The sequence below is a fragment of the Artemia sp. Qi Xiang Cuo genome, chromosome 16 (assembly GCF_049724085.1).
Source record: "Artemia sp. Qi Xiang Cuo chromosome 16, ASM4972408v1, whole genome shotgun sequence".
Classification (NCBI taxonomy): Eukaryota; Metazoa; Arthropoda; class Branchiopoda; order Anostraca; family Artemiidae; genus Artemia; species Artemia sp. Qi Xiang Cuo.
The window spans coordinates 5,950,943-5,972,197 of NC_142809.1; the positions used below are offsets into that span (position 1 = coordinate 5,950,943).

Below are 21,255 nucleotides of genomic sequence, written 5' to 3' on the forward strand. Positions count from 1 at the left end.
AAACACACACAAAAAAACTTACACACACACAAAAACTTACACACACAAAAAAACTTACACACACAAAAAAAATTACATACACACACAAAAACTTACACACACAAAAAAATTGACACACACAAAAAAACTTACACACACACAAAAACTTAAACACACTCAAAAACATTCACACACACAAATAAACTTATACACACAAAAAAACTTACACACACACACAAAAACTAGAGCAAATACAAAAAATTACAAACACACAAAAAATTAAAGACGCACACTAACTTACACACACACAAAAACTTACACACACACACAAAAACTTACACACACATAAAAACTTACACACACACAAAAACTTCCACAAAAAAATAAGATTACACACACACACACAAAAACTTTCAGACTTAAAAGAGATTACACACACACACAAAAACTTACAATAAATAAAAACCTTACAAACACAAAAAAAACTTACAAACACATAAAAAAACTTACACACACACACAAAAACTTACAGACAAACAAAAACTTACACACACACAAAAACTTACACACACAAAAACTTACACACACACAAAAACCTGCACAAATAAAAAAAATAACACACACGCAAATAACAGACAAAAACTAACACACACAAAAAAACTTACACACACAAAAACTTACACACACACAAAAACTTACACACACACAAAAACTTACACAAAAAAACAAACTTAAACCAACACAAAAACTTACAAACACGAAAATAAATACACACACACAAAAACTTACAAACACAAAAAAACTTAAAAACACCAAAACACTGGAACACACAAAACAAACTTACACACACACAAAAACTAACACACACACAAAAAAACTTACACACACACAAAAACTTACACACACACAAAAAATTACACAAAAACAAAAACTTACACAAACACAAAACTTACAAAAAAAAAAAAACTTACACACAAAAACTTAAACACACAAAAAAAAATAAAAAAACACAATATCTTAAACACAAACAAAAACTAACACAAACACACAAACTTACACACACACAAAAACTAACAAACACAAAAAAACATACACACACACAACAACATACACACACAAAAAAACTTACACACACATAAAAACTTACACAAACACAAAAACTTACACACACACAAAAACTTACACACACATACAAAAACTTACACACACACAAAACTTACACACAAAAACTTACAAACAAAAACTTACACACACACCCAAAAACTTACATTCACAAAAAAATTATACACACACAAAAACTTACACACAAAAACTTACACACACACAAAAAACTTACACACACACAAAAACTTACACACACACACACAAAAACTTACAAACACACACACACACATAAACTTACACACACACAAAAACTAACACACACACACACAAAAAATAACACACACACAAAAAAACTAAAAAACACAAAAAAAAATACGAACAAACAAAAACTTACACACACACAAAAACTTACACACACACAAAAACTTAGGCACAAACACGAAAAAACAAAAAAACAAAAACTTAAACCAACACAAAAAATTACAAAAACACAAACACAAAAACTTAAAACAACAAAAATAAAAAAAAAAAAAAAAAAAAATACACACACACACAAAACTTACACACACACAAAAACTTACAAACACACACACACACAAACAAAAACTTACACACACACACAAAAAAACTTACACACACACAAAACCTTACACACACACACAAAAACTAACTCACACATAAAAACTTACACAAAAACAAAAACTTACACACACAAACAAAAAAAAAAAAACAAACAAACAAAAAAAAAAAAAAACAAACTTACACACACACAAAAAAACAAAATAAAAAGAACACACAATCATAAAAAAAAACAAACAAACTTACACACAAAAAAAAAATAACCCACAAACACAAACTAACACACACATAAAAACTTACACACACACACACAAAAACTTACAAACACACAAAAACATACACGCACACACGCAAAAACTTACACACACACAAATACCTACACAAACACAAAAACTTACACACACACACAAAAAAATTACACACACACAAAAACTTACACACAAATAAAAACTTACAAACACATAAAAATTTACAAACACACACAAAAACATACACACACACAAAAAAACTTACACACACACACAAAAATAATAACACACACAAAAAAAACTTAAAAACACAAAAAAACATACACACAAAAAAAACTAACACACAAACAAAAAATTACACACAAATAAAAACTAACACACACATGAAAACTTACACACACAAAAAAACTTACACACACACACAAAAAACTTATACACACACAAAAACTTACTCACACACACACAAAAACTTACACACACAAACAAAAACTTACAAAAACAAAATAAAGCAAAAACAAACAAAAACTTAAAAAGACACAGAATACTACTCAAACACTAAAACTTACACACAATAACTTAAACAAACACAAATACATACACACACCCAAAACTTACAAACACACAAAAACTAAAACACACACAAAAACTTACACACACAAAAACTTTAAAAGGCAAAAAAAATTACACACACACAACAACTTACACACACACACAAAAACTTACAATAAAACAAAAACATAAACACACAAAAACTAATAAAATAAAACACAATAAAAAACAAAAAAAATAAATTAAACACACAACATAACTTACACACAAAAACTAAACCACACACCCAAAAACTAATAATCACAAAAAAATTATACACACAAAAAAACTTACACACAAAAACTTACACACACACAAAAACTTACACATACACGAAAAAATTACACACACACACACAAAAACTTACACACACACACACACATACACTTACACACAAACAAAAAAATACACACATACACAAAAAAACTAACACACACACAAAAAAACTAACACAAAAATAAAAACATACACACACAAAAAAACTTACACACACAAAAACTTACACACACACACACAAAATTACACACACACAAAAACTTACACAGACACAAAAACTTACACACACACAAAACTTACACACACACAAAAACTTACACACACACACACACAGAAACTAACACACACACACACACAAACTTACACACACACAAAAACCTTACACACACACACAAAAACTTACACAAACACACACAAAACTTACACACACACACAAAAACTTACACACACAAAAAAAACTTACACACACACAAAAACTTAAACACACACAAAAACTTACACACACACACACAAAAACTTACAAACACAAAAAATCTAACACACACAGACACACAAATTTACGTAAACAAAAAAAATTTCCCGCACAAACAAAAAAACACACACACAAAAACTAAAACACACACACGAAAACTAACAAAGACACAAAAAATAACACGCACACACACAAAAACTTACACACACACACAAAAAAAATTACACACACATAAAAACTAACACACACGATAAAAACTTACACACACACAAAAAATTACACACACAAAAAAAATAACACACAAAACAAAAATTACACACACACACACAAAAACATAAACACACACAAACAATAACAAACACACACAAAAATACTTACAAACACAAACAACCTCAAAAACACACAAAAACATACACACACACAAAAACTTAAGCAAACACAAAAACTTACACAAACAAACAAACATACACACACAAAAAAACATACAAACCCGACCACAAATACAACCAACAACAAAATTACACAACAACACTAAATAAAACACAAAAACAAACTTACACACACACAAAAACTTACACACACACAAAAAATAACACACACACAAAAACTTACACACACAAAAACTTAAACACACACAAAATACTTACACACACACACAAAAACTTACACACACAAAAAAACTTACACACACACAAAAACTTACACACACACAAAAACTAACACACACAAAAAACATAAACCACACACAAAAACTAACACAAACACAAAAACTTACACACAAACAAAAAATAACACACACAAAAAAACTTACACACACAAAAACTTACACACACAGACAAAAACTTACACACACAAAAAAACTTACACACAAAAACTAACACACACACTCAAAAATTTACATTCACACAAAAACTAACACACACAAAAAAACTTACACACACAAACTTACACACACACACAAAAACTTACACACACAAAAACTTAAACACACACACAAAAACTTACACACACACAAACACACACACACACAAAACTTACACACACACAAAAACTAACACAAACACAAACAGAAACTTACACAAACAAACACAAGATAACACACACACGAAAACTAACACACACACAAAAACTGACATACACAAAAAATCTTACACACACACAAGAACTTACACACACACAAAAACTTACACACACAAAAAAACTTACACAACACACACACACAAAATTACACACACACAAAAACTTACACACACACAAAAACTTACACAAACACACAAAATTTACACACACACAAAAACTTACACAAAAACACACACACACACAAACTTACCCACACACACAGAAAACTTACACACACACACAAAACCTTACTAATAAACACAAACACTAATAAGAGTACACAAAAAACTCACAAGCACAAAAAACTTACACACACACAAACAAAAACTTACACGCACACAAAAACTTACTAATACACAAGAACTTACAAATAAACACAAAATACTTACAAACACAAAAAAACTAGAAAACAAACAAACACACACACACACTCTTACACACAAACAAAAACTTAAACACACACAAAAACTTACACACATACAAAAACTCACACACACAAAAAAACCTACAAACACACACAAACTTACACGCACACACGCAAAAAATTACAAACACACACAAAAAAAATAACACACACACGAAAAATAAAACACACACAAAAAGCTAACACAAACACTAAAAATTACACACACATAAAAACTTAGACACACATAAAAACTTACACACACACACAAAAACTAACACACACACAAAAAAACTTACACACACACACAAAAATACTTACACACACACACAAAAACTTACACACACACAAAAACTTACACACAAAAAAACTTAGACACACACACAAAAACTTACACAAACATAAAAACTTACACACACATAAAAACTTACACACACACAAAAACTTACACACACACACAAAAAAACTATCACACAAACAAAAAACTAACAAACACACACAAAAACTTAAACACACACACAAAAACTTACACACGCACAAAAAAACTAAAACACACAAAAACTTACACACATACAAAAACTTACACACACACAAAAACTTACACACAATAATTTACACACACTAAATTACTTACACACACAAAAAAACTTACACACACAAAAAAATTTACACACACAAAAAAAATTATACACACACAAACAACTTACACACACACACAAAAACTAAAACAAAAAAAAAAACTTACACAAACAAATAAAATTACACACACACAAAAACTTAAACACACACAAAAAAACTTACACACACACAAAAACTAAGACAAACACAAAAACTTACACACACACAAAAAACTTAACACAAACAAAAAAAACTTACACACACACAAAAACTCACACACCACACAAAAACTTACACACACATAAAAACTTACACACACACACAAAAACTTACACACACACACACAAACTTACACGCATACACAAAAAAACTTACACACACACAGACAAAAACTTACACACACACAAAAACTTACACACACGAAAAAAACTTACACACACACACAAACTTACACACACTAAAAAACTTACACACAAAAAAAAAAATTACACACACTCACAAAAACTTAGACACACACAAAAAAAAACTTACACACACACACAAAAATACTTACACACACAAAAAAAACTTACACACACACAAAAAACTTAAACACACACAAAAAACTTACACACACACAAAAAACTTACACACACACAAAAACTTACACACACAAAAAAAGTTACAAACACAAATAAACTAATAAACACAAAAAAACTAACACACACAAAAAAACTGACACTAATGCAAAAACTAACAAAAACATATAAACTTACACACACAAAAAAACATACACGCACACAAAAACTTACACACACACAAAAACTTACACACACACAAAATAACACACGCATAAAAACTTACCCACACACCAAAAAACTTAGAAACAAACAAAAAATAACACACACACAAAAACGAACACACACACAAATAAACTTACACACACATAAAAACTTACACACACATACACAAACTTACACACAAACAAAATCTTACACACAAAAACTTACACAAACAAAAACTTACACACACACACACAAACTTACACACACAAAAAAACTTACACACCAAAAACTTACACACACACAAAAACTTAAACACAAACAAAAACTAATACACACACAAAAACTTACACACAAAAACAAAACTTACACACACACACAAAAACTAAAAATCAAAAACGAACTTACACACACACACACAAAAACTTAAACACACACACACACAAAAACTTACACACACACAAAAACTTGAACATCCACACACAAAAATTACACACACACACAAAAACTTACACACACACACACAAACTTACACACACACAAAAACTTACAAACAAAAAAAAAATTACACACACACAACAACTAACACACACAAAAAAACTTACACACACACAAAAACTTACACATACACACAAAAAAACTAACACACACAAAAAAACTTAAACACACACAAAAACTTACACACACACACAAAATCTTACACACACACAAAAACTTACACACACACACACACACACACACAAACTTACACACACACACACAAAAAACTTACACACACACAAAAACTTACACACACGCACAAAAACTTACACACACAAAAAAATCATACACACACACAAAAAAACTTACACACACAAAAAAAAACTAACAAACAAACAAGAAAACTTACACACACACAAAAATTTACACACACACAAACAAAAACTCACACCAAAAAACAAACTTACACACACACAAAAACATAAACAAACAAAAAATATTAAATACACAAAAAAACAAACACACACAAAAAAAAATACACACACACAAAAAAACTTACACACACACAAAAACTTACAAAGCAAAAAAAAATTACACACACAAAAAAAAAAAATAAAACAAACACACACAAAAACTTACAAACAAACAATGTAATACACAAACACAAAAACTTACAATATCACAAAAACTTAAACATACACAAAATCTTACACACACACAAAAACTTACTCACAAACAAAAACTTACCCACACACAAAAACTTAAACATAAACACACAAATACTTACACACACACACAAAAACTCAGACGAAAACAAAAACTTACACACACACAAAAACTTACACACACAAAAAAACTTACACACAAACAGAAACTTACACACACATGAAAACTTACACACATACAAAAAATCACAAACATACACAAAAAACTTACTCGTACAAACAAAAACTTACGCACACACAAAAAGTTACACAAACACAAAAACTTACACCCAAACAAAAACTTGCACACAAAAAAAAACATACACACACAAAAACTTACACACACACAAAAACTTACACACACATAACTTAACACACACAAAATTACTTACACACACACAAAAACTTACACACACACAAAAATATACACACACACACAAAAAAATACACAAAAAACAAATTACACACATACACAAAAACTTACAAACACAAAAATACTTACACACACAAAAACTCACACACAAAAAAACTTAGACGCACACACAAAAATTTAAACACAAACAAAAACTTACACACAAAAACTAACACAAACACACAAAAACTAACACACACTCAAAAAAAACTTACAAAAACAAACCAAATTACACACACACAAAAACTCACGCACGCATACAAGATTACACACACACACACACAAAAACTTACACACACACACAAAAACTAACAACAAAAAAAACAAAATTACACACACACAAAAACTTACACAAGCACACACACAAAAACTTAGACACAAATAAAAACTAACACGCACACACAAAAATTTACACACACACACACACACAAAACTTAAACACAGACACAAAAGCTAACACACACGAAAAAACATACACACACAAAAAAACTTACACACACACAAACAAACTTACACACACACAAAAAAGCTTACACACACACAAAAAATTACACACACAAAAAAAACTTACACACAAACAAAAAAAACTTACACACCCACAAAAAAAATTACACACACACATATAAACTTAGACACACAAAAAAACTTACACACACATATAAAAACTAACTAACACACATAAAAGTACACACACAAAAAAACTTCCACACAGAAAAAAAATTACACACACACAAAAACATACACACACACAAAAACTTACACACACACACAAAATTGCACACACACACGCGCTAAACTTACACACACACAAAAAAATTACACACACACACAAACTTACACACACACAAAAAATTAAAAACACACACAAAAACTTACACACACACAAAAAAACACACGCACACAAAAAAAAATACACACAAAAAAACTTACACACACACACACACAAAAACTTCACACAAACAATAAAACTTACACAGACACAAAATACTTACACACACACAAAAACTTACACACACAAACAAAAATACTTACACACAAACAAAAACTTACACACACAAAAACTTACACACACACAAAAACTTACACACACACAAAAACTTACACACACACACACAAACTTACACACACACACACAAAAACTTACACACACACAAAAACTTACACACACACACACAAAAACTTACACACACACACAAAAACTTACACACACACAAAAACTAACGCACACCCAAAAACATACACCATCACAAACAAATAAACACAAACAAAAACTAAGACACACACAAAAAATTACACACACAAACAAAAAATTACACACACACAAAAAAAAACTTACACACACACAAAAAAATAATGACAAATGCAAAAAAACTAAAAAAAAAACAAAAATACTTACAAAAAAGTAAAAAAAAACTGCCACAAGAAAACTTACACACACATAAAAACTTACACACGCATGAAAACTTACACACACATAAAAACTTACACACACACACAAAAAACTTACACACACAAAAAAAAACTTACAAACACACAAAAAAACTTACACACACACAAAAAACTTACACAAACACAAAAACTTACACACACACAAAACATTACACACATAAAAAAACTTACACACACACAAAAACTTACACACAATAATTTAAACACACAAAATTACTTACACACACACAAAAACTTACAAACACACAAAAAACTTTAACAGAGAAAAAAAATTACACACACACAAAAACTTACACACACACAAAAAAACTTACAAACACACAGAAACTAAAAAATACGCAAAAAAATACACTCATGAAATCTAACACACACAAACAAAAACAAACACACACACAAAAACTTACACACAAAAACTTACACACACACCCAAAAACTTACATTCACAAAAAAATTATACACACACAAAAACTCACACACCCATAAAAACATACACACAAATAAAAACTTACACACACACACAAAAACTTACAAACACACAAAAACTTACACGCACACACACAAAAACTTACACACACACACACAAAAACTTACACACACACAAAAACATACACACAATAAAAAAACTTACACACACACAAAAACTTACAAGCACATAAAAAATTACACAAAAAAAAAAAACTGACACACACAAAAAAGTAAATACACACACACAAAAAAACTTACACACACACACAAAAATAAATAAAAACACAAAAAAAACTTGAAAAATAAAACAAACATACACACACACAAAAATACTAAAACAAACACACAAAATTACAACCAAGCACAAAAATACACACACAAAAAACATACACACACACAAAAACTTACACACACACAAAAACTTAACAAACAGACAACTAAAACAATAAAAAGAAAAATTACACACACACAAAAACTAACAAAGATACAAAAAATTAATCAAAAAATCTTAAATACACAACAAAAATAAAAAACACAAAAAAAAATACACACACACACAAAAACTTAAAAACACACAAAAAAATAATAACAAACACAATAATAAAAACACACACAAAATTACAAAGAGAAACACAAATACAAACAAACAAAAAATTACAAACACAAAAACTAAAAAACACACAAACAAACATACAAATAAAAAAAATAATACAAAAAAACAAAATAAAAAACAAATACAAAAACTTAAGCACACACAAAAGCTATCTCAAAAACAAAAACACAAACACAAAAAACCTAACATAAAAATAAAAATTATACAAACACAAAACTCACACACAAAAACTTACACACACACAAAAACTTACACACCCAAAAAAAATTACACACACACACAAAAACTAACACACAAAAACAAAAACAAAATTACAAAAACACAAAAACAAACACACACACAAACAAAAACTAAAACACACAAAAAAAAACTAAAACAAACAAAAAAACACACACACAAAAAAAAACATAGACAATCAAAAAAACTTACACACAAACAATAACTGACACACAAAAAAAAAATTACACACAAACAAAAACTTACACAAACACACACAAAAACTTACAAGCACAAACAAAAATACACGCACAAACAAAATTACAAACACATACAAAACTTAAAAACACACAAAAAATTACACACACACACACACACACAGAAAATAAAACACAAACACACAAAAACTAAAACACACAAAAAACCTTACACACACACACACAAAAACTCAATAACAAACAAAATAAAAAACAAAAAAACAAACTTACACACACACACAAAAACTAAAAATAAAAAACACAATTAAAACAACACAAACAAATACACACACACACAAAAACTTAAACACACAAAAAAACTTAAAAAAACACAAAAACACACAAAATAAAACACACACAAACAAACATACACGAAAAAAAAAACTTACAAACATAAACAAACTTACACACACACAAAAAAGCTTACACACACACACAAACTTACACCCACACACGCAAAAACTTACACACACACACAAAAAAAATAACACACACGACAAAGACTTACACACACAAAAAAAGCTTACACACACACAAAAACTTACACACAAAAAAGAAATTACAAAAACAAAATAATTTAAAAACAAAAACAAAAACATACACACACAAAAAAAACTAGAACACAAAAACAAAAAAAACAAAAACCAAAAATAAAAATTACACACACACAAAAACTTACAAAAAAAAAAGACTTAAACAAAAAAAAAAAATTACACACAAATAAAAACTTACACACCCAAGAAAACTTACAAACACATAAAAAATAACACAAACACACAAAAAAATTACACACACAAAAAAAAACTTAAAAAAACACAAACAAAAATACACACAAAAAAAAAACTAACACACAAACAAAAACTTACACACACAAAAAAAATAACACAAATACAAAAAATTACACAAACACAAAAAATTACACGAAAAAATTTAAACACAAAAAAATAATTACAAACACAAAATAACTTACACTCAAAAAAAAACTTAAACACAAAAAAAAAATTACACACACACAAAAAATAACACACACACAAAAAAACTAACACACACACAAAAAATAACACACACAAAAAACTTACACACACAAAAACTAAAACACACACAAAAAATTACACACACACAAAAACTAACACACAAAAACTTACACACACACACAAAAACTTACATTCAAAAAAAATTACACACACACAAAAACTTACACACACATAAATAATTAAACACACATATAAAAAAACTTAAACAAACACACACACAAAAACTCACACACACACACACAAAAAAAAACAAACACACAAAAAAACAAAAACACACACAAAAACTAACACACACACACACAAAAAAACTAACATACACATAAAAACTAACAAACACACAAAAAAACTTACACACACACACACACACACAAACTTAAACACACACAAAAAAAACTTAAACACACACAAAACATACACAAACAAAAACTAACATACACACACAAAAACTTACACACACACAAAAAACTAACAAAAACAAAAAAAAATAAAAAAACACAAAAAAATTAAACACACACAAAAACTAAAAAAAAAACAAAAACTTACACACACACAAAAAAAATAAAACCCACAAAAAAAAATACACACACACACAAAAACTTACACACACACAAAAACTTACACACACAAAAACTTACACACACACAAACACTAACACACACAAAAAAACTTACACACACACAAAAACTTACACACACACACAAAATTGCACACACACACGCGCTAAACTTACACACACACAAAAAAATTTCACACACACACAAACTTACACACACACAAAAACTTACACACACAAACACAAACAAACACACAAAAAAAAAAACAAACACAAAAAATAACACACGCAAACACAAACACATACAAAAACAAACAAAAAAATAATTACACACACACAAAAACTTACAAACAAACAAAAAATAACACACACAAAAAAACTAACACACACACACAAAAATACTTACACACACAAAACAACTTACACACACAAAAACTTACACACACAAAAAAACTTACACACACACAAAAACTTACACACACACACACACAAACTTACACACACACACACAAAAACTTACACACACTCACAAAAACTTACACCCATAAACACACACAAAAACTTACACACACACACAAAAACTAACTCACACACAAAAACTTACACACAACCAAAAACTTATACACAAAATAAAAATTACACAAACATATAAAATTACACACACACACACAAAAACTTAAACACCTACAAAAACTTACACACACACAAAACATAAACACACACAAATACTTACACACACACAAAAACTAAAACACACACACAAAAATACACACACACACAAAAACTTACACACACACACACAAAAACTTACACACACACACACAAAAACTTACACACACACAAAAACTTACACACACACACACAAAAACTTACACACACACACAAAAACTAACATACACACACAAAAACTCACACACACACAAACACTTACACACACACAAAAACTAACACAGACAAAAAAAAACTTACACACACACAAAAACTTACACACACACGTTCATTTTGGATTTCTTTCGTTGAAATGCAAGAGTAGGAATATTTCAGTAGTGTTTTGTTGTGCTTTACCTAGTCACAGTTACATTATTTTGATTTTTCAAAGTTCATTTTGAATTTCTTTCATTGAAATGCAAGAGTTGGATTATATTCAACTACACAGATATTTCATAGCATCAAAAGGATCTTACAACATTTCAAAGAATCGAGAGACTACTATTGCCATCTACCAACCTATAGCTTTAGATGGAAGCACAGTCCCTTAAACACACGGCTATAGTGTGAGAGACATGCAAAAAAACAAAAGATATTGATGACAATACTAAAGTAACTTAACCACAAAATTCCACATTATTGCACAGAAATACCAAAACCAAAGGTTAGGTTAGGTTAGGCTAGTCTACGTACGCGCGCGTACGTAGGCTAGCCTAACCTAACCTAACCTTTGGTTTTGGTATTTCAGACACACTATAGCGGTGTGTCTGAGGGACTGTGCTACCATCTAAGGCTATAGGTTTGTAGATGGCAATAGTAGTCTCTCTTGATTCTGTGAAATGTTGTAAGATCCTTTTGATGCTATGAAATATCTGTGTAGTTGAATATAATCCAAATCTTGCGTTTCAATGAAAGAAATTCAAAATGAACTTTGAAAAATCAAAATAATGTAACTGTGACTAGGTAAAGCACAACAAAACACTACTGAAATATTCCTACTCTTGCATTTCAACGAAAGAAATCCAAAATGAACGTGTGTGTTTTATTTTGTTTGTTTTTTTATGTTTGTGTGTGTGTGTAAGTGGTTGTGTGTGTGTGTATGTTGGTTTGTGGTTTTATGTTTTTGTGTGTGTGTAATTTTTTGTGTGTGTGTGTATGAGAGTTTTTGTGGGTAAGTTTTTTTGTGTGTGTGAGTTTTTGTGTGTGTGTGTAAGTTTTTGTGTGTGTGTGTAAGTTTTTGTGTGTGTGTGTAAGTTTTTGCGTGTGTGTAAGTTTTTGTTTGTATGTAGGTTGTTTTTGTGTGTGTGTAAGATTTTTTGTGTGCGTGCATTTTTTTGTGTGTGTTTATGTTTTTGTGTGTGTGTAAGTTTTTGTGTTTTTCTGTAAGTTTTTGTGTGTGTGTTAGTTTTTGTGTGTGTGTAAGTTTTTGTGTGTGTGTGTGTGAGTTTTTGTGTGTGTGTAATTTTTTGTGTCTGTGTGTCTAATTTTTTCTATGTCTGTTAGTTTTTGTGTCTGTGTGTGTGTGTATGTGTGTGTGTGTGTGTAAGTTTGTGTGTGTGTGTAAGTTTTTGTGTGTGTGTGTGTATTTTTGTGTGTGTGTAAGTTTTTGTGTGTGTGTTTTTGTGTGTGTGTGTGTGTCAGTTTGTTTGTGTGTGTGTGTAAGTTTTTGTGTGTGTGTAAATTTTTGTGTGTGTGTAAGTTTTTGTGTGTAAGTTTTTGTGTGTATAAGTTTTTTTGTGTGTGTAAGTTTTTGTGTGTGTGTGTAAGTTTTTGTGTGTAAGTTTTTGTGTGTGTGTAAGTTTTTTGTGTTTTTTTGTTTTTTTGTGTGTTTAATTTTTTTTGTGTGTGTAAGTTTTTTTTGTGTGTGTGTATGTTTTTGTGTGTGTGTGTGTAATTTTTTGTGTTTGTATGTTTTTTTGTGTGTGTTTGTTTTTGTGTGTGTGTATGTTGTTTTGTGTGTGTATGTATTTTTGTGTGTGTGTGTGTGTAATTTTTTGTTTTCTTTTTAGTATTGTTGTGTTTGTAAGTTTTTGTGTTTTTGTTAATTTTTGTGTGTGTGTGTAAGTTTATGTGTGTGTGTTATTTTTTGCGTGTGTGTAAGTTTTTGTGTGTTTGTAAGATTTTTTTTGTGTGTAAGTTTTTTTGTGTGTTTTTGTTTTTGTGTGTGTATAAGTTTTTTTGTGTGTGTTTGTGTGTTTGTGTGTGTGTAAGTTTTTTTTGTGTGTGTGTAAGTTTTTATGTTTGTGTAAGTTTTTGTGTGTGTGTGTGTGTAATTTTTTGTGTGTGTAAGTTTTTGTTTGTTTTTGTATGTTTTTGTGTGTGTGTAATTTTTTGTATGTGTGTGTAAGTTTTAGTGTGTGTGTAAGTTTTCGTGGGTGTGTAAGTTTTTGTGCGTGTGTTAGTTTTTGTGTGTGTGTAAGTTTTTTTTGTGTGTGTATTTTTTTTTGTGTGTGTGTAAGTTTTTTTGTGTGTGTGTAAGTTTTTGTGTGTGTGTGTGTAATTTTTTATGTGTGTGTAATTTTTCATGTGCGTGTAATTTTTTTTGTTATTGTAATTTTTTTTTTGTGTGTAAGTTTTTGTGTGTGTGTAAGTTTTTTTTTTGTGTGTAAGTTTTTTTGTGTGTGTGTGCAAGTTTTTTTTTGTGTGTGTAAGTTTCTGTGTGTGTGTGTGTAAGTTTGTATTTTTGTGCATGTTTCTATTTGTGTGTAAGTTTTTTTGTGAGTTTATGTTTTTTTGTTTGTGTGTAATTTTTTGTGTGTTTTTAAATTTTTTTTTTGTGTGTGTGTGTGTGTGTGTAAGTTTTTATGTGTGTGCGTGTAATTTTTTGTGTGTGCGTAAGTTTTTGTGTGTGTCTAAGTTTTGTATGTGTGTAAGTTTTTGTGTGTGTGTAAGTTTTTGTGTGTGTGTATGTTTTTTTTTTGTGTGTGTGTGTAAGTTTTTTGTGTGTGTAATTTTTTGTGTGTGTGTGTAAGTTTTTGTGTGTGTGTAAGTTTTTATGTGTGTGTAAGTTTTGTGTGTGTGTGTAATTTTTTATTTGTGTTTTTTTTTTTTTGTTTGTTTGTGTTTTTGTGTGTGTGTGTGTAAATTTTTGTGTGTGTGTGTAAGTTTTTGTGTGTGTGTGTAATTTTCTGTGTGTGTGTAAGTTTTTGTGTGTGTGTAGGTTTTGTGTGTGTGTGTGTGTAAGTTTTTGTGTGTGTGTGTAATTTTTTGTGTGTTTCTCTGTGTTTGTTTGTGTGTGTGTTATTTTTTTTGTGTTTTTAAGTTTTTGTGTGTGTGTGTAAGTTTGTGTGTGTGTGTAAGTTTTTTTGTCTGTTTTTTAGTTTGTTTGTGTGTGTTATTTTTTTTGTTTGTGTAAGTTTTTGTGTGTTTGTTTTTGTTTGTGTTTGTTTTTTTTTTTGTGTTTTGATGTGTTTTTGTGTGTGTATGTTTCTTTGTGTGTGTGTGTGTGTGTAAGTTTTTTTTTGTGTGTGTAAGTTTTTGTGTGTGTGTGTAAGTTTTTGTGTGTGTGTGAGTTTGTGTGTGTGTGTGTGTGTAAGTTTTTTTGTGTGTTTGTGTATGTTTTTGTGTGTGTTTAAATTTTTGTGTGTGTGTAATTTTTTGTGTGTAAGTTTTTGTGTTTGTTTAAGTTTTTTGTGTGTGTAAGTTTGTGTGTGTGTGTAAGTTTTTTTGTGTGTGTAAGTTTTTTTGTGTGTATGTTTCTGTGTGTGTTTGTAATTTTTTTTGTGTGTGTAAGTTTTTGTGTTTGTGTAAGTTTGTGTGTCTGTGTAAGTTTTTGTGTGTGTTTAAGTTTTTGTCTCTGTGTAAGTTTTTGTGTGTGTGTAAGTTTTTATGTGTGTGTAAGTTTTTGTGTGTGTGTTAGTTTTTGTGTGTGTGTAAGTCTTTGTGTTTGTTTAAGTTTTTGTGTGTACGTTTTTGCGTGTTTGTATGTTTTTGCGTGTGTGTAAGTTTTTGTGTTTGTGTAAGTTTTTTTTGTGTGTAAGTTTTTGAGTGTGTGTAAGTTTTTGTGTGTGTGTAAGTTTTTGTGTGTGTGTTATTTTTTATGTATGTTTAATTTTTTTTGTGTGTGTAAGTTTTTTTGTGTGTATTAGTTTTTTTGTGTGTGTAAGTTTGTGTGTTTTTGTAATTTTGTGTTTGTTTGTAAGTTTTTGTTTGTTTGTAAGTTTTTGTGTGTGTTTAATTTTTTGTGTGTAAGTTTTTGTGTGTCTGTAAGTTTTTGTTTGTGTGTAAGTTTTTGTGTGTTAGTTTTTGTGTGTGTGTAAGTTTTTGTGTGTGTGTATGTGTGTTTGTGTGTGTAATTTTTTGTTTTTGTGTGCTTTATTTTTTGTGTGTGTGTGTAAGTTTTTTTTGTGTGTGTAAGTTCTTTTTTGCTTGTAAGAAATTGTGTGTGTGTAAGTTTTTGTATGTCTTAAAGTTTTTGTGTGTGTGTGTAATTTTTTTTGTGTTTGTAGTTTTTTTTGGTCGTGTAAGTTTGTGTATTTGTGTGTGTGTAAGTTTTTCTGTGTTTGTTAGTTTTTTGTGTGTGTGTGTAAGTTTTTGTGTGTGTGTAAGTTTTTTTGTGTGTCTGTAAGTTTTTGTGTGTGTGTTAGTTTTTTTGTGTGTGTAAGTTTTTGTGTGTTAGTTTTTGTGTGTGTGTGTAAGTTTTTCTGTGTGTGTAAGTTTTTGTGTGTGTGTAAGTTTTTGTGTGTGTGTAAGTTTTTGTGTGTGTAAGTTTTTATTTTTGTGTGTTTAAGTTTTTGTGTGTTTGTGTGTAATTTTGTGTGTGTGTGTAAGTTTGTGTGTGTGTAAATTTTTGTGTGTGTGTGTGTAAGTTTTTGTGTGTGTGTAAGTTTTTGTGTGTGTGTAAGTTTTCGTGTGTGTAAGTTTTTGCTTATTTATAAGTTTTTTTGTGTGTGTAAGTTTTTGTGTGTGTGTGTAAGTTTTTGTGTGTGTGTAAGTTTTTGTGTGTGTGTGTAATTTTTTGTGTGTGTAAGTTTTTTTTTGTGTGTAAGTTTTTGTGTGTGGGTAAGTTTTTGTGTGTGTGTTTTATTTGTTGTGTTTGTGTAAGTTTTTGTGTGTGTATATGTTTTTTTGTGTGTGTAAGTTTTTGTTTGTGTGTAAGTTTTTGTGTGTGTGTAAGTTTTTGTGTTTGTTTGTAATTTTTTTTTTGTGTTTAATTTTTTGTGTTTAAGTTTTTGTGTGTGTGTAAGTTTTTGTGTGTGTGTAATTTTTTTTTTTTTGTAATTTTTTTTGTGTTTTTAAGTTTGTGTGTGTTGTTAAGTTTGTTTGTGGTTGTTATTGTGTTTGTATTTTTTATTTTGTGCGTGTGTGTTAGTTTTTGTGTGTTTTTAAGTTTTTTTGTGTGTGTAAGTTTTTTTGTTTGTTTTTAATTTTTTATGTGTGTGTTAGTTTTTGTGTGTGTGTAAGTTTTTGTGTGTGTTTAAGTTTTTGTGTGTAAGTGTTTGTGTCTCTGTAAGTTTTTGTGTGTAAGTTTTTTTGTGTGTGTATGATTTTGTGTGTGTAATTTTTTGTGTGTGTGTGTAAGTTTTTTTTGTGTGTGTAATTGTTTGTATGCGTGAAAGTTATTGTGTGTGTGTGTAAGTTTTTGTATATGTGTAAATTTTTGTGTGTGTGTGTGTAATTGTTTGTGTGTTTGTAAGTTTTTGTTTGTGTGTAAGTTTTTATGTGTGTGTAATTTTTTATGTGTGTGTAAGTTTTTGTGTGTGTGAAATTTTTTTTTGTGTGTGTAAGCTTTTGTATGTGTGTAAGTTTTTTTTTGTGTGTAAGTTTTTGTGTGTGTGTCTAAGTTTTTGTGTGTGTGTAAGTTTTTGTGTGTGTGTAAGTTTTTTTACTGTGTGTAAGTTTTTGTGTTTGTGTAAGTTTTTGTGTGTGTGTAAGTTTTTTTGTGTGTGTGTAAGTTTTTGTGTGTGTTTAATTTTTTGTGTGTGTGTTAGTTTTTGTGTGTAAGTTTTTTTGTGTGTGTTAAAGTTTTTGTGTGTGTGTAAGTTTTTGTGTGTGTGTAAGTTTTTGTGTGTGTAAGTTTTTTTGTGTGTGTGTGTAAGTGTTTGTGTGTTTGTGTGTGTGTGTGTGTGTGTAATTTTTTGTGTGTGTGTAAGTTTTTGTGTGTGTGTAAGTTTTTGTGTGTGTGTGTGTATGTTTTTTTGTGTGTTTAAGTTTTTGTGCGTGTGTATGTTTTTTTTTGTGAGTTTTTGTGTGTGTATAAGTTTTTTTGTGTGTGTAAGTTTTTGTGTGTTTGTGTAAGTTTTTGTGTGTAAGTTTTTGTGTGTGTGTAAGTTTTTTGTGTGTTTAAGTTTTTTTGTGTGTGTAAGTTTTTGTGTGTGTGTAAGTTTTTGTGTGTGTGTGTAAGTTGTTGTGTGTGTAAGTTTTTGTGTGTGTGTAAGTTTGTGTGTGTGTGTAAGTTTTTGTGTGTGTGTAAGTTTTATTTTGTGTGTAAGTTTTTGTGTGTGTGTAAGTTTTTTTGTATGTTTAATTTTGTTTGTCTATTTTTTTTTATTTGTGTAATTTTTTTTGTTTGTGTAAGTTTTTTTGTGTGTGTAAGTTTGTGTGTGTGTAGGTTTTTGTGTGGGTGTTAGTTTTTTTGTGTAAGTTTTTGCGTGTTTGTAAGTTTTTTCTTGTGTGTCAGTTTTTTTTTGTGTTTTTGTTTTTTTGTGTTTGTTAGTTTTTTGTGTGTGTATTTTTTTTTGTTTTTAAGTTTTTGTGTGTGTGTAAGTTCGTTTGTGTGTGTAAGGTTGTGTTTGTGTGTGAGCATTTTTGTGTGTTTAAGTTTAGGTGTTTTATTTGCAGTGTCTGTGTTGTTTTCTGTGTGTGTGTAAGTTTATTTGTGTGTTTTAATTTTTGTGTGTGTATAAGTATTCTGTTTTGTTTAAGTTTTTTTTTGGTTGTAAGTTTTTGTGTGTGTTTATTTTTTTGTGTGTGTGTAAGTTTTTTTGTGTGTGTAATATTTTTTATGCGTGTAATTTTGTTTGTGTGTGTTTAAGTTCTTTTTTTTGTTTAAGTTTTTTTGTGTGTGTGTAAGTTTTTGTGTGTGTGTGTAATTTTCTGTGTTTGTGTAAGTTTTTGTGTGTGTGTTAGTTTTTGTGTTTGTGTAATTTTTTGTGTGTAAGTTTTTGTGTGTGTGCAATTTTTTTTTGTGTGTGTAAGTTTTTGTGTGTTTTTTAGTTTTTATGTTTGTGTTAGTTGTTTTTTTTGTTTAAGTTTGTTTTTGTGTGTGTAAGTTTTTGGGTGTGTGTAAGTTTATGTGTGTAAGTTTTTTGTGTGTGTAAGTTTTTGTGTGTCTGTAAGTTTTTGTGTGTGTGTAAGTTTTTGTGTGTGTGTAAGTTTATGTGTGTAAGTTTTTGTGTGTGTGTGTGTAAGTTTGTCTGTGTGTGTATTTTTTTTAGTGTGTGTGTAAGTTTTTGTGTGTGTGTAAGTTTTTTTTTGTGTGTGTTTGTTTTTTTGTGTGTGTGTGTTTTTGTTTGTTTGTTTGTTTGTTAGTTTTTGTTTGTGTTTGTGTTTTTGTGTGTGTGTGTGTAATTTTTTGTGTGTGTGTGTAATTTTTTGTGTGTGTGTAAGTTTTTGTGTGTGTGTGAGTTTTTGTGTGTGAGTTTTTGTGTGTGTGTAAGTTTTTGTGTGTGTGAGTAAGTTTTTTTGTGTGTGTAAGTTATTGTGTGTAAGTTTTTGTGTGTGTGTGTGTAACTTTTTGTGTGTGTGTAAGTTTGTGTGTGTGTGTGTAAGTGTGTGTGTGTGTAAGTTTTTGTGTGTGTGTGTGTGTGTTAGTTTTTGTGTGTGTGTGTGTGTGTAAGTTTTTGTGTGTGTGTAAATTTTTGTGTGTGTGTGTGTAAGTTTTTCTGTGTGTGTGTAATCTTGTTTGTGGGTGAAAGTTTTTGTGTGTGTAAGTTTTTGTGTGTAAGTTTTGTGTGTGTGTAAGTTTTTTTTTTTGTATTAAATATTTTGGAATTTTAATTTTTTTTTCGTTTTTATTATTTTGTCTGTGTGTATTATGTTTTGTGTGTGTAATTTTTTGTGTGTGTAATTATTTTTCTGTTTTGAAGTTTTTGTGTGTTTGTTATTTTTTTTGTGTTTTTAAGTTTTTGTTTGTGTGTAAGTTTTTTTTTTTGTTTATGTTTTTTTTTTTTTGTAAGTTTTTGTGTGTCATTTTTTTTTTGTGTGTTATTTTTTTTATTTTTTTAATTTTTTGTGTGTGTACTTTTTTTTGTTTGTGTTAGTTTTTTTTGTGTGTGT

At 29.3% G+C, this 21,255-nt stretch overlaps 1 protein-coding gene across 1 annotated transcript in view; it reads left to right on the forward strand.

Moving 5' to 3' along the window:
• The window catches only part of mAChR-B (muscarinic acetylcholine receptor), a 113,419-nt gene that overhangs the window by 50,319 nt on the left and 41,845 nt on the right, over positions 1 to 21,255 (forward strand). The gene's annotated exons all lie outside the window — the stretch shown is intronic.